At 39.3% G+C, this 9135-nt stretch overlaps 1 protein-coding gene across 2 annotated transcripts in view; it reads left to right on the plus strand.

The window, feature by feature from the left end:
• The first annotated feature begins 7809 nt into the window (after positions 1–7809).
• Positions 7810–9135, plus strand: part of RARA (retinoic acid receptor alpha) — a 254848-nt gene continuing 253522 nt past the window's right edge. The window contains exon 1 of one of the 2 annotated variants that reach the window (XM_077459837.1): positions 7810–7967. The gene's annotated coding sequence lies outside the window, so the exon portion shown is untranslated. The remainder of the gene's footprint in view (positions 7968–9135) is intronic. The other variant, XM_077459842.1, reaches the window with a different exon arrangement.

The following is a 9135-nucleotide window of genomic DNA, read 5'->3' on the forward strand; positions in this document are numbered from 1 at the left end:
TAAAATTCACCAAAACCGCAGAGGTAATGTTTGTGGGGAAAAATGGACACAAATTTTATTTGGGTACAGCGTTTCATGACTGCGCAATTGTCATTTAAAGTAACGCAGTGCCGAATTGCAAAAAATGGCCTGATCATGAAGGGGGGGGGGGTAAACCTTCTGGGGCTGAAGTGGTTAAAGCGGAGCTCCAACCCCCCTCGCCAAAAGATTAAAAGTCAAATGTCCTCACTCAAGCCAATTCTTGAATCGGCTCTTGGGTGCTGGCACCGCCATCTTGGGTAAAGGAAACTGGCAGTGAAGCCTTGTGGCTTCACAGCCGGTTTCCTACTGCACATGTGTGAATTGCATTAGTTTCTACATGAGCCGGCTGTGTCGAGGGCCGAACTTCCGACTGAGTTTGCAAACTCAGCGAACTCAGCAGGATGTGGGAGCGAGTACCTGTCAAAACCAGTGGAGCTCCGCTTTACCCACTTAAGCTTCTCTGATTCTGTGCGCTGGATCACACATATACATGAGCCGACTCTTCTAGGTAGTGGGCATGCAAATGTTCTGCTGGCGGCTCGGGTGCACGGCACCCGCTGATCGTTGGGCAGAGAGACAGAACAGCGATCTGCCTATGTAGACAAGGCAGATCGCTGTTCTGACAGGAGGGAAGGGATGGAATTTGTGTCCCTGCAAAGCAAAAGCATCTCCCATAGTATAGTAAAAACCGGCTAGCACACAGTTAACCCTTTGATCGCCCCTGATTTAACCCCTTCTCGCCAATGTCATTTGTACAGTGACAGTGCATTTTTTTTTAGTGCTAATCACTGTATTTGTGTCACTGGTCCCCAAAAAATGCCTGCCGCAATATTACAGTCCCACTATAAATTACCAGTAAAAAAAAAAAAAAAAAAATTAAAAATATCCCAGTTTGTAGACGCTATAACTTTTGCGCAAACCAATCAATATACGCTTATTGGAATTTTTTTACCAAAAATATGTAGCAGAACACATACGGTATTGGCCTAAATTTATGAAGAAATTCAATTTTTTTACATTTAAAAAAAAAAGCCAAGATAAAGGGATAGTAGTGGTAAAAAAATTAGTTTTGTACAATTCTCCTTTAAGGGGTTGTGACAGGGGGTGTGTCCTGTGCCTACAAACTTTTGCTAATAGTTGTCCCGTTCCCCATCTCTGAGAGTTGGGAGGTATGGTTTCATGGGCACAAGCAATTTTAAGGTATGACAACAAGTTGGGTATCTATTTATTCCGTGCAACCTCGTCTTTTTATTTACCAAAAAACTGAGTAATTTTATTGCTTTTGTGTACCCTAAAATTAACTGTAATGTATTTATTTATTTATTTTTAACTGAAATTTAGCGTTTCCTAAACCATTGTGCTAATATCATGTGACATAAAAAAATTAGGAACACCACCATTTCATTCTTAGGGTGTTTACTTTCAGAACATATATAATATTTTGGGGGTTTTATGTAATCTTTAGGCCTAAAGCGATTTTTAAAATACGTTTGCAAAAAAACGCAAAAACTATTCTGGCAATGAAAAAAGCCCCCTGCCTTCCTTGGTGTTTTGTAGCTGGCTTTGCCAGGTGGCGCTCTGCCTTCCTTTGGTGTTTTGAAGCTGGCTTTGCCAGGTGGCTCTCTGCCATCCTTGGTGTTTTTTAGCTGGCTCTGCCATCTTTGGTGTTTTGTAGCTGGCTCTGCCATCCTTGGTGTTTTTGTAGATGGCTCTGCCAGGTGGCGCTCTGCCATCCTTGGTGTTTTGTAGCTGGCTCTGCCAGGTGGCGCTCTGCCATCCTTTGTTTTGTAGCTGGCTTTGCCAGGTGGCGCTCTACCATCCTTTTGTTTTGTAGCTGGCTTTGCCAGGTGGCGCTCTACCATCCTTGGTGTTTTGTAGCTGGCTCTGCTAGGTGGTGTTCTGCCATCCTTTGTTGTTTTGTAGTTGGCTTTGCCAGGTTGCGTTCTGCCATCATTGGTGTTTTGTAGCTGGCTTTGCCATTCTTGGTGTTTTGTAGCTGGCTCTGCCAGGTGGCGCTCTACCATCCTAGGTGTTTTTGTAGCTGGCTCTGCCAGGTGGCGCTCTGCCATCCTTGGTGTTTTGTAGCTGGCTCTGCCAGGTGGCGCTCTGCCATCATTGGTGTTTTGTAGCTGGCTCTGCCAGGTGGCGCTCTGCCATCCTTGGTAACTCTGCCATCCTTGGTGTTTTGTAGCTGGCTCTGCTAGGTGGTGTTCTGCCATCCTTTGTTGTTTTGTAGCTGACTTTGCCGTTCTTGGTGTTTTGTAGTTGGCTCTGCCAGGTGGCTCTCTGCCATTCTTGGTGTTTTGTAGCTGACTTTGCCAGGTGGTGCGCTGCCAGCATTGAATAGGAGGTCAGTAACTGTTAAATGAGAGGTCCAATCAATCAACTTACGAGAATTTATGTTTTTTTGGGCATACTTCTCTTGTGGGTCACAGGAGTGCCCTTTCCATAATTGGTTGACAGAGGGTTATTGCTCGATATCAGCAGAAGTGGCAGAGCCTCTCCAGGCTCTGGAAGAATCTCATAAATATTGTCGATCTACCCAGCTGCTCTATTGCACCTGCCCAGTGAACACTGGAGGGACAGAGTGGAGAATGGCGACCGCTCTTCACTATGAGCGGACCAAGAACTGAGTGATCAGCGGTCATGTGAAAACTCAGTTCTCGGGCTTGGAGCTAACGTGGGACAGCTGTAGCATCACACTGATGTTGCTACATAGAGGGGAGTGAGTATGTATGTGTTTTTTTTTTTTTTTTTTTGTACCCCCATACATCTCGTTAACAACCAGTGACAGGGAGAGGGTAGTGGTGGAAAAATCGACTGCTATGCTATACTCTATACGCAACGTTAGAGTAGGTCTTAGCCCTTGTACACACGGTCGGAGATTCCGACAACCAAATCCGTCTGAGTAATCCTGACGGATTAATTCCGGAAGAGGTCCGGAAGTGATGTTGCATACACACGGTCGGACTAAATTTTCGGAAAATCCGATTGTACATAACGTGATGACGTTATTTCGTTATGACGGGACTACGTTCAGGCTAGTAGCCAATAGCTTTGGTCTAGGAATTTGATCTGAGCATGCGTGGCACTTTGTCCGTCGGAGTAGGCTACACATGACCGGAGTATGTCCGATTGGAGCATTTTGTCGGAACATTTTACCGGCAAGTTGGAAAACTTGGTCCCTCGGATATTCCGACGGAAACAGTCCGGTGGAGACCACACACAGTCGGAATATCCAACAAAACGGTCCGATAGGAAACATTCCGTCGGAATCTCCGACCGTGTGTACAAGGGCTTAGAGCTCATCTTTACTCAAAACCTCTCCTTTCCATCCCTTCTCTGGTCCCCTACATGGATAGCGCATTTAAAAAAAAAAAAAATTAAGAAAACTTTTTTGCTGCCCCTCTGCGAAATATGTGCACTGTGCTTCCCATACCTCCTGGGATATACACGTCGCATATCCCAGGATGTAAAGTCTTTCGCTCACAAAGGTGGATCATTGGGAGAGACCCACTGGCTGAACCTAGAAGAGCCAGTAACCTCTCGATGTATCACAAAATATGGAGGCGCAGAAGGGAAGAGGATCTCAGCAGGATAACACTGGATCTGGGTGAGTATCTGAAATGTGCAGAACACTCCTCCAGGTAATCGGGGGTTTAAAAAAAAAACGGAGGGTGAAAATCCATAGTTATCCATCATTGGTAAGGTTGAGTTAAGACATCAGACCATCCAGTTAAACCCGTGAGTGGATTTGTGTATTTGTCATATCCCTGTATATTGTGTTCGCTAAAATGCCAATCTCAGAGTTTTTTTTTTTTTTTTTTTTTTTTTTTTATTATTGACACTTCCCCCTGAAACCACCAACTATGGAAGGGAGTTCCATATCCTCACCACTCTGGCAGGAAAGAACTGTTTAAGGTTAAACTGCTTTTCGTCCAACCTCATTGGGTGGCCACGTGTCCTCCTAGGTGACCCGAGACTCAATAGCTTTCTGAATCAGTGAGATATTTGTTCATCACTATCATATCTCCTCTTCAGCTTCTCTTATCCAGGGAAATAAGTAATAATTGTAGTCGTTCCTAATGACTGAGGTCCTCCAGTTCCCTAATTCATTTGGTTGTCCCTCTCCAGTCCCCTAATTTGTTTGGTTGTCCCTCTCCAGTCCCCTAATTCGTTTGGTTGCCCCTCTCCAGTCCCCTAATTTGTTTGGTTGACCCTCTCCAGTGCCCTAATTTGTTTGGTTGCCCCTCTCCAGTCCCCTAATTCGTTTGGTTGCCCCTCTCCAGTCCCCTAATTTGTTTGGTTGACCCTCTCCAGTCCCCTAATTTGTTTGGTTGCCCCTCTCCAGTGCCCTAATTTGTTTGGTTGCCCCTCTCCAGTGCCCTAATTTGTTTGGTTGCCCCTCTCCAGTGCCCTAATTTGTTTGGTTGCCCCTCTCCAGTGCCCTAATTTGTTTGGTTGCCCCTCTCCAGTCCCCTAATTTGTTTGGTTGCCCCTCTCCAGTCCCCTAATTTGTTTGGTTGACCCTCTCCAGTCCCCTAATTTGTTTGGTTGCCCCTCTCCAGTGCCCTAATTTGTTTGGTTGCCCCTCTCCAGTGCCCTAATTTGTTTGGTTGCCCCTCTCCAGTCCCCTAATTTGTTTGGTTGCCCCTCTCCAGTGCCCTAATTTGTTTGGTTGCCCCTCTCCAGTGCCCTAATTCATTTGGTTGCCCCCTCTCCAGTGCCCTAATTCGTTTGGTTGCCCCTCTCCAGTCCCCTAATTTGTTTGGTTGCCCCTCTCCAGTCCCCTAATTTGTTTGGTTGCCCCTCTCCAGTCCCCTAATTTGTTTGGTTGCCCCTCTCCAGTCCCCTAATTTGTTTGGTTGCCCCTCTCCAGTCCCCTAATTTGTTTGGTTGCCCCTCTCCAGTGCCCTAATTTGTTTGGTTGCCCCTCTCCAGTGCCCTAATTTGTTTGGTTGCCCCTCTCCAGTCCCCTAATTTGTTTGGTTGCCCCTCTTCAGTCCCCTAATTTGTTTGGTTGCCCCTCTTCAGTCCCCTAATTTGTTTGGTTGCCCCTCTCCAGTGCCCTAATTTGTTTGGTTGCCCCTCTCCAGTGCCCTAATTTGTTTGGTTGCCCCTCTCCAGTGCCCTAATTTGTTTGGTTGCCCCTCTCCAGTGCCCTAATTCGTTTGGTTGCCCCTCTCCAGTGCCCTAATTCGTTTGGTTGCCCATCTCTGGAATCTCTTCAGTTCCAGCACATCCTTGGGAGGATCCATATTAATCACCTCTAGTTTCCTTGTGCATGAACTGGAGGCAATTATTTTTTAATTTGGTGCGGTAAGAACTACCTGAATCTGCCGCAGGTGTCAGTAAAGTTACAAATATGGGACCTTTAAATCTGGCGCAGGATATTTTAAAAGTGAACACCGCCAGAATAATGTCTGCTCAATGGAATTCCCCAAGTGTGGTTCTATTAATGAACACAGTGTAGGGAGTCCCTGCAGGCAAAGGTGGCTTCATGGGCCCCTGCAAGAGAAAGGAGCCATCCTGAAACAGGAAACCTGAGGCAGAGATCATGCTACCAGCTTAAACTGGAACACAGGGATTAAATGATAAAATAAAAAAGATAACAAGAATAAAAGTTAAAAAAAATAAAAATAAAAAAATGAATTCAATGAAAGGATAAGGATAAAAAAAAAATAAAGGATGAAGGTTAAAAAAAAGAAGATTAAAAACAAAGTAAAAAAAAAAAAAAAAAGGATTTAAAAGATAAAAAAAAAAGGAAAGATTGAAAAAAGAAATAAAGGGATAAAAGATAAACTATAAAAGTAGGGGAAAAAGATTTAAAAAGATAAAGAAGTAAAAAAAACATAGATTAAAAAGACAAAAAAAGTAAAAAAAATAAAATTTTTCAAAAGATAAAGGATAAAAGTAAAGCTGGCCATACATGGATAGAAAATCATTCAAAAAAAGTTTTTTTTTTTATAAAGGTCTGTGAAACAACTGTGTGCTAACGCCATCATTGTAACGAATTGTTTTTTACACTTGTCGACATATTGTCGATCGTTATCAACATAAATAGTAATTTTTTTGTTGATCAATGCACATGCGATGTACGTTTTTATTGAACTATTTCCCTACTAATGTTTAGAAAATCGCTTGATTTACGCAACAAAATTCCATCATGCCGGATTTTTCTTTTCGCATAAAACTTTGCATTTTGAAAATAAAAATGCGCCCACTAATGTTTCTAAAGTTGAACGATCGGGCTTATCAAACGCTTTTTCAAACGATTTTCTAGCAAAATATGGCCAGCGAAAGGTTAATGATAAAAATAAAAAAGATATATATATATATATATATTTTTTTTAATCTTTATTTTGTTCTTAAAGCTGGCCATACACATATAGAAAATCATTCGAAAAATTGTTTAATAAGCCAGATCATTCGAAATTATAAACGTTAGTGGTCGCGTTTCAATTCTCGAAATGCAAAGCTTTATGACAAAAGAAAGATCTGTAATGTCGGAATTTTGATGTGTTATTGAGCGTTTTTCTAAACTTTAGTAGGAAAATTGATTGTAAATAGTTAGAATAAAAACGTACATAATAACTTTTTTTTTTTCTTTTTTTTTTTTTACTTTTATCCTTTATCTTTTATCCTTTTTATTTTATCAACCTTTTTTTTTCTTTTTTTTTTTTTAATCTTTCTTTCTTTTTTTCTTTTATCCTTTATCTTTATGTTTATCCTTTATTTTATTAATCTTCTTTTTATTTTTTTTTTATCTGATTTATTTATTTATTTATTTATTTATTTTTTTAAGATAAAGGATAAGTTACATATTTTCTTTCTTTTTTTTAATTTGATCCTTTTTTTTTATCTTTTTTTAATCTTCTTCATTTTTTTTTATTTTTTTTTTTTTTTAATCCTTTTTTTTTTCCTTTTTATATCTTTAATCTTTTTCTTTTTTTTTTTACTTTTATCTGTTCCCTTTATCCTTTATTTAAATATTTTTTGTTTTGTTTTTTGTATACTTTATCTTTTGTCATTTTTTTTTATTTGTTTTAATCTTCATTCTTCTTTTTTTTTTTTTTTTTTTTTTTTTTCCATTTTTATTTATTTTTTACTTTTTTTTATCTTTTTAATCTTCCTTTTTTTTAGCCTTTGATAAATTTATTTTTTTAAAGATAAAAAGATGAAGGATAGAATTAAAAATACATTTTTATCTTTATTTTTAATTTTACTTTTACCCTTTTTTTTATTTTATTTTTTATCCTTTTTATCTTTTTTATGTTTAGCCTTTATTTTTTCAATCTTTTTTTTTTTTATCTTTTTTTTTACTTTTATTTTTTTTGCTAACATTTTTTTTTTTAAAGGATAAAAAAAGTAAAAAAAAGTTGTAAAAATTATTTTTCAATCCTTTTTTTTGTTTATTTTTTTATTTCTTTTTTTTTTTTAATCCTTTTATTTTTTTTAAATAAAAAGATAAGTACAATATGGAAAAAAAAAAAAGATGAAGGATAACAGAGAAGGATGCTCATGATTAGATCAACTGATGAAAGTGCCTAAAAAAATTGAGGGTTTGAAATCACTTGAACTTGGCTTGTTCCAAATCCATGAAGGGGTTAATAGAGTGCGTTAACCCTTTCTGCTGACTGGGAGTGTGCAGGGTCCTCAGAGGGGTGCTGGAATGTGTCTGTAGAGCTGGGGCTGCTTGCTTTAACCCCTGGCAGGCAGAGGGGAGGAGAGGGTTAAGGCAGAGGGTGGCAGGTCTGGCTGGGTATGGGGTGGGGAGCTGTGGGAGGTACCGGCACAGAGGCTGAGCTGGAGGATAAAGTTTCACTATATACCCGCTATGGCTGCACACAGAGGAGGCTGCAGTGTCTGATCTACACACAGCCTGTCTACACTGACCTCCTCCAGGATACACACAGGGAGCACAGCCTATTAAAGGACAGCAGCAGGTAAGGGGCACCTGGCACTGGAAGAAGGGGGGCATATAGGGGGGGTGATGGGTCCTAATCACTGCAGGGGGGGGTCATTATAGAGTATAGGCATTCCGGCATGTCTGTGTCCTACTGTGTACATTGTGATCAGTGCTGTGTATACTGTACAATGTACCTGACCTATAAAACAAGGATACAATGTATGGAGAGAGAGAGGCTTGGCTCTGCTCTATGCCCCCTGGCACAATGGCATACAGTATCGTCTATGACATGGCTCTGTGTAATCCAGGGTAACATGAGTGCATGGAGGCTGTGTGCAACCTATACATATTATTATTTCATTTTATTTTACATGACCTTACCATACTCCATATAAAATGTTCTGTGTTACATCTGTAGGTCTGGAGTATATTTATAGACTCGAGCTTTACGGGGGCACCGATCACCAGTGTGTGTTCATGTTTACATGATGTGTGCTCATTAGAAATAAAGCGTAATATAATTATAAAATAATCTTTTTTTTTTTTATTCACTTTTTTTTAATGTAGTATGTTTATGAATGTGCATTGTTTAGGGTGGCATTTATAATCATTTAAAAACGGATCAGCAGCATTCATGTTTACATGATATGTGCTGATGATAAATAACAAGCACAATGTATTCTATATATTTTTTGTGTTTTTTTTTTTTATAGTATATTTCTGTACATGAATTGTTTGCGACAGCTTTTATAACATAATTAAAAACTGGAGAGCGTCACCCATGCGTATTCATGTTTACATAATGGGTGCGCTGATTATAAATAATAACAAGCGCAACGTGATATTGTGATTATTTTTTTTTATTTATTTTTTTGCTATGCTCCTTTTATGTATTTTACATTGGGGTTATGTACTGTATGTGCATTGTTTAGGATGGTGTTTTTTTGTTGTTTTTTTCTAACATTAGTGAAGATTGTTTCATTTTACGAGGTTAAATTTTAAGGTATTAACACTATGGTATCTTTTTTTTTTTTTTTTGCAAAAAATAAATAAATAAATAAATAATATATATATATATATATATATAAATTATTCATACATTTACAGTGCCACCACTTGTCTGTGGTAATATGCTCTAGTGAGTCACTATAACGTTAAATATATTTGCACGCATGCCATTGTTTGCTGTGGCTCTTCAATATATT

Source organism: Lithobates pipiens, unplaced genomic scaffold (genome assembly GCF_037356315.1).
Source record: "Lithobates pipiens isolate NorthernLeopardFrog02 unplaced genomic scaffold, aLitPip1_a1.2 Scaffold_28, whole genome shotgun sequence".
NCBI lineage: Eukaryota > Metazoa > Chordata > Amphibia > Anura > Ranidae > Lithobates > Lithobates pipiens.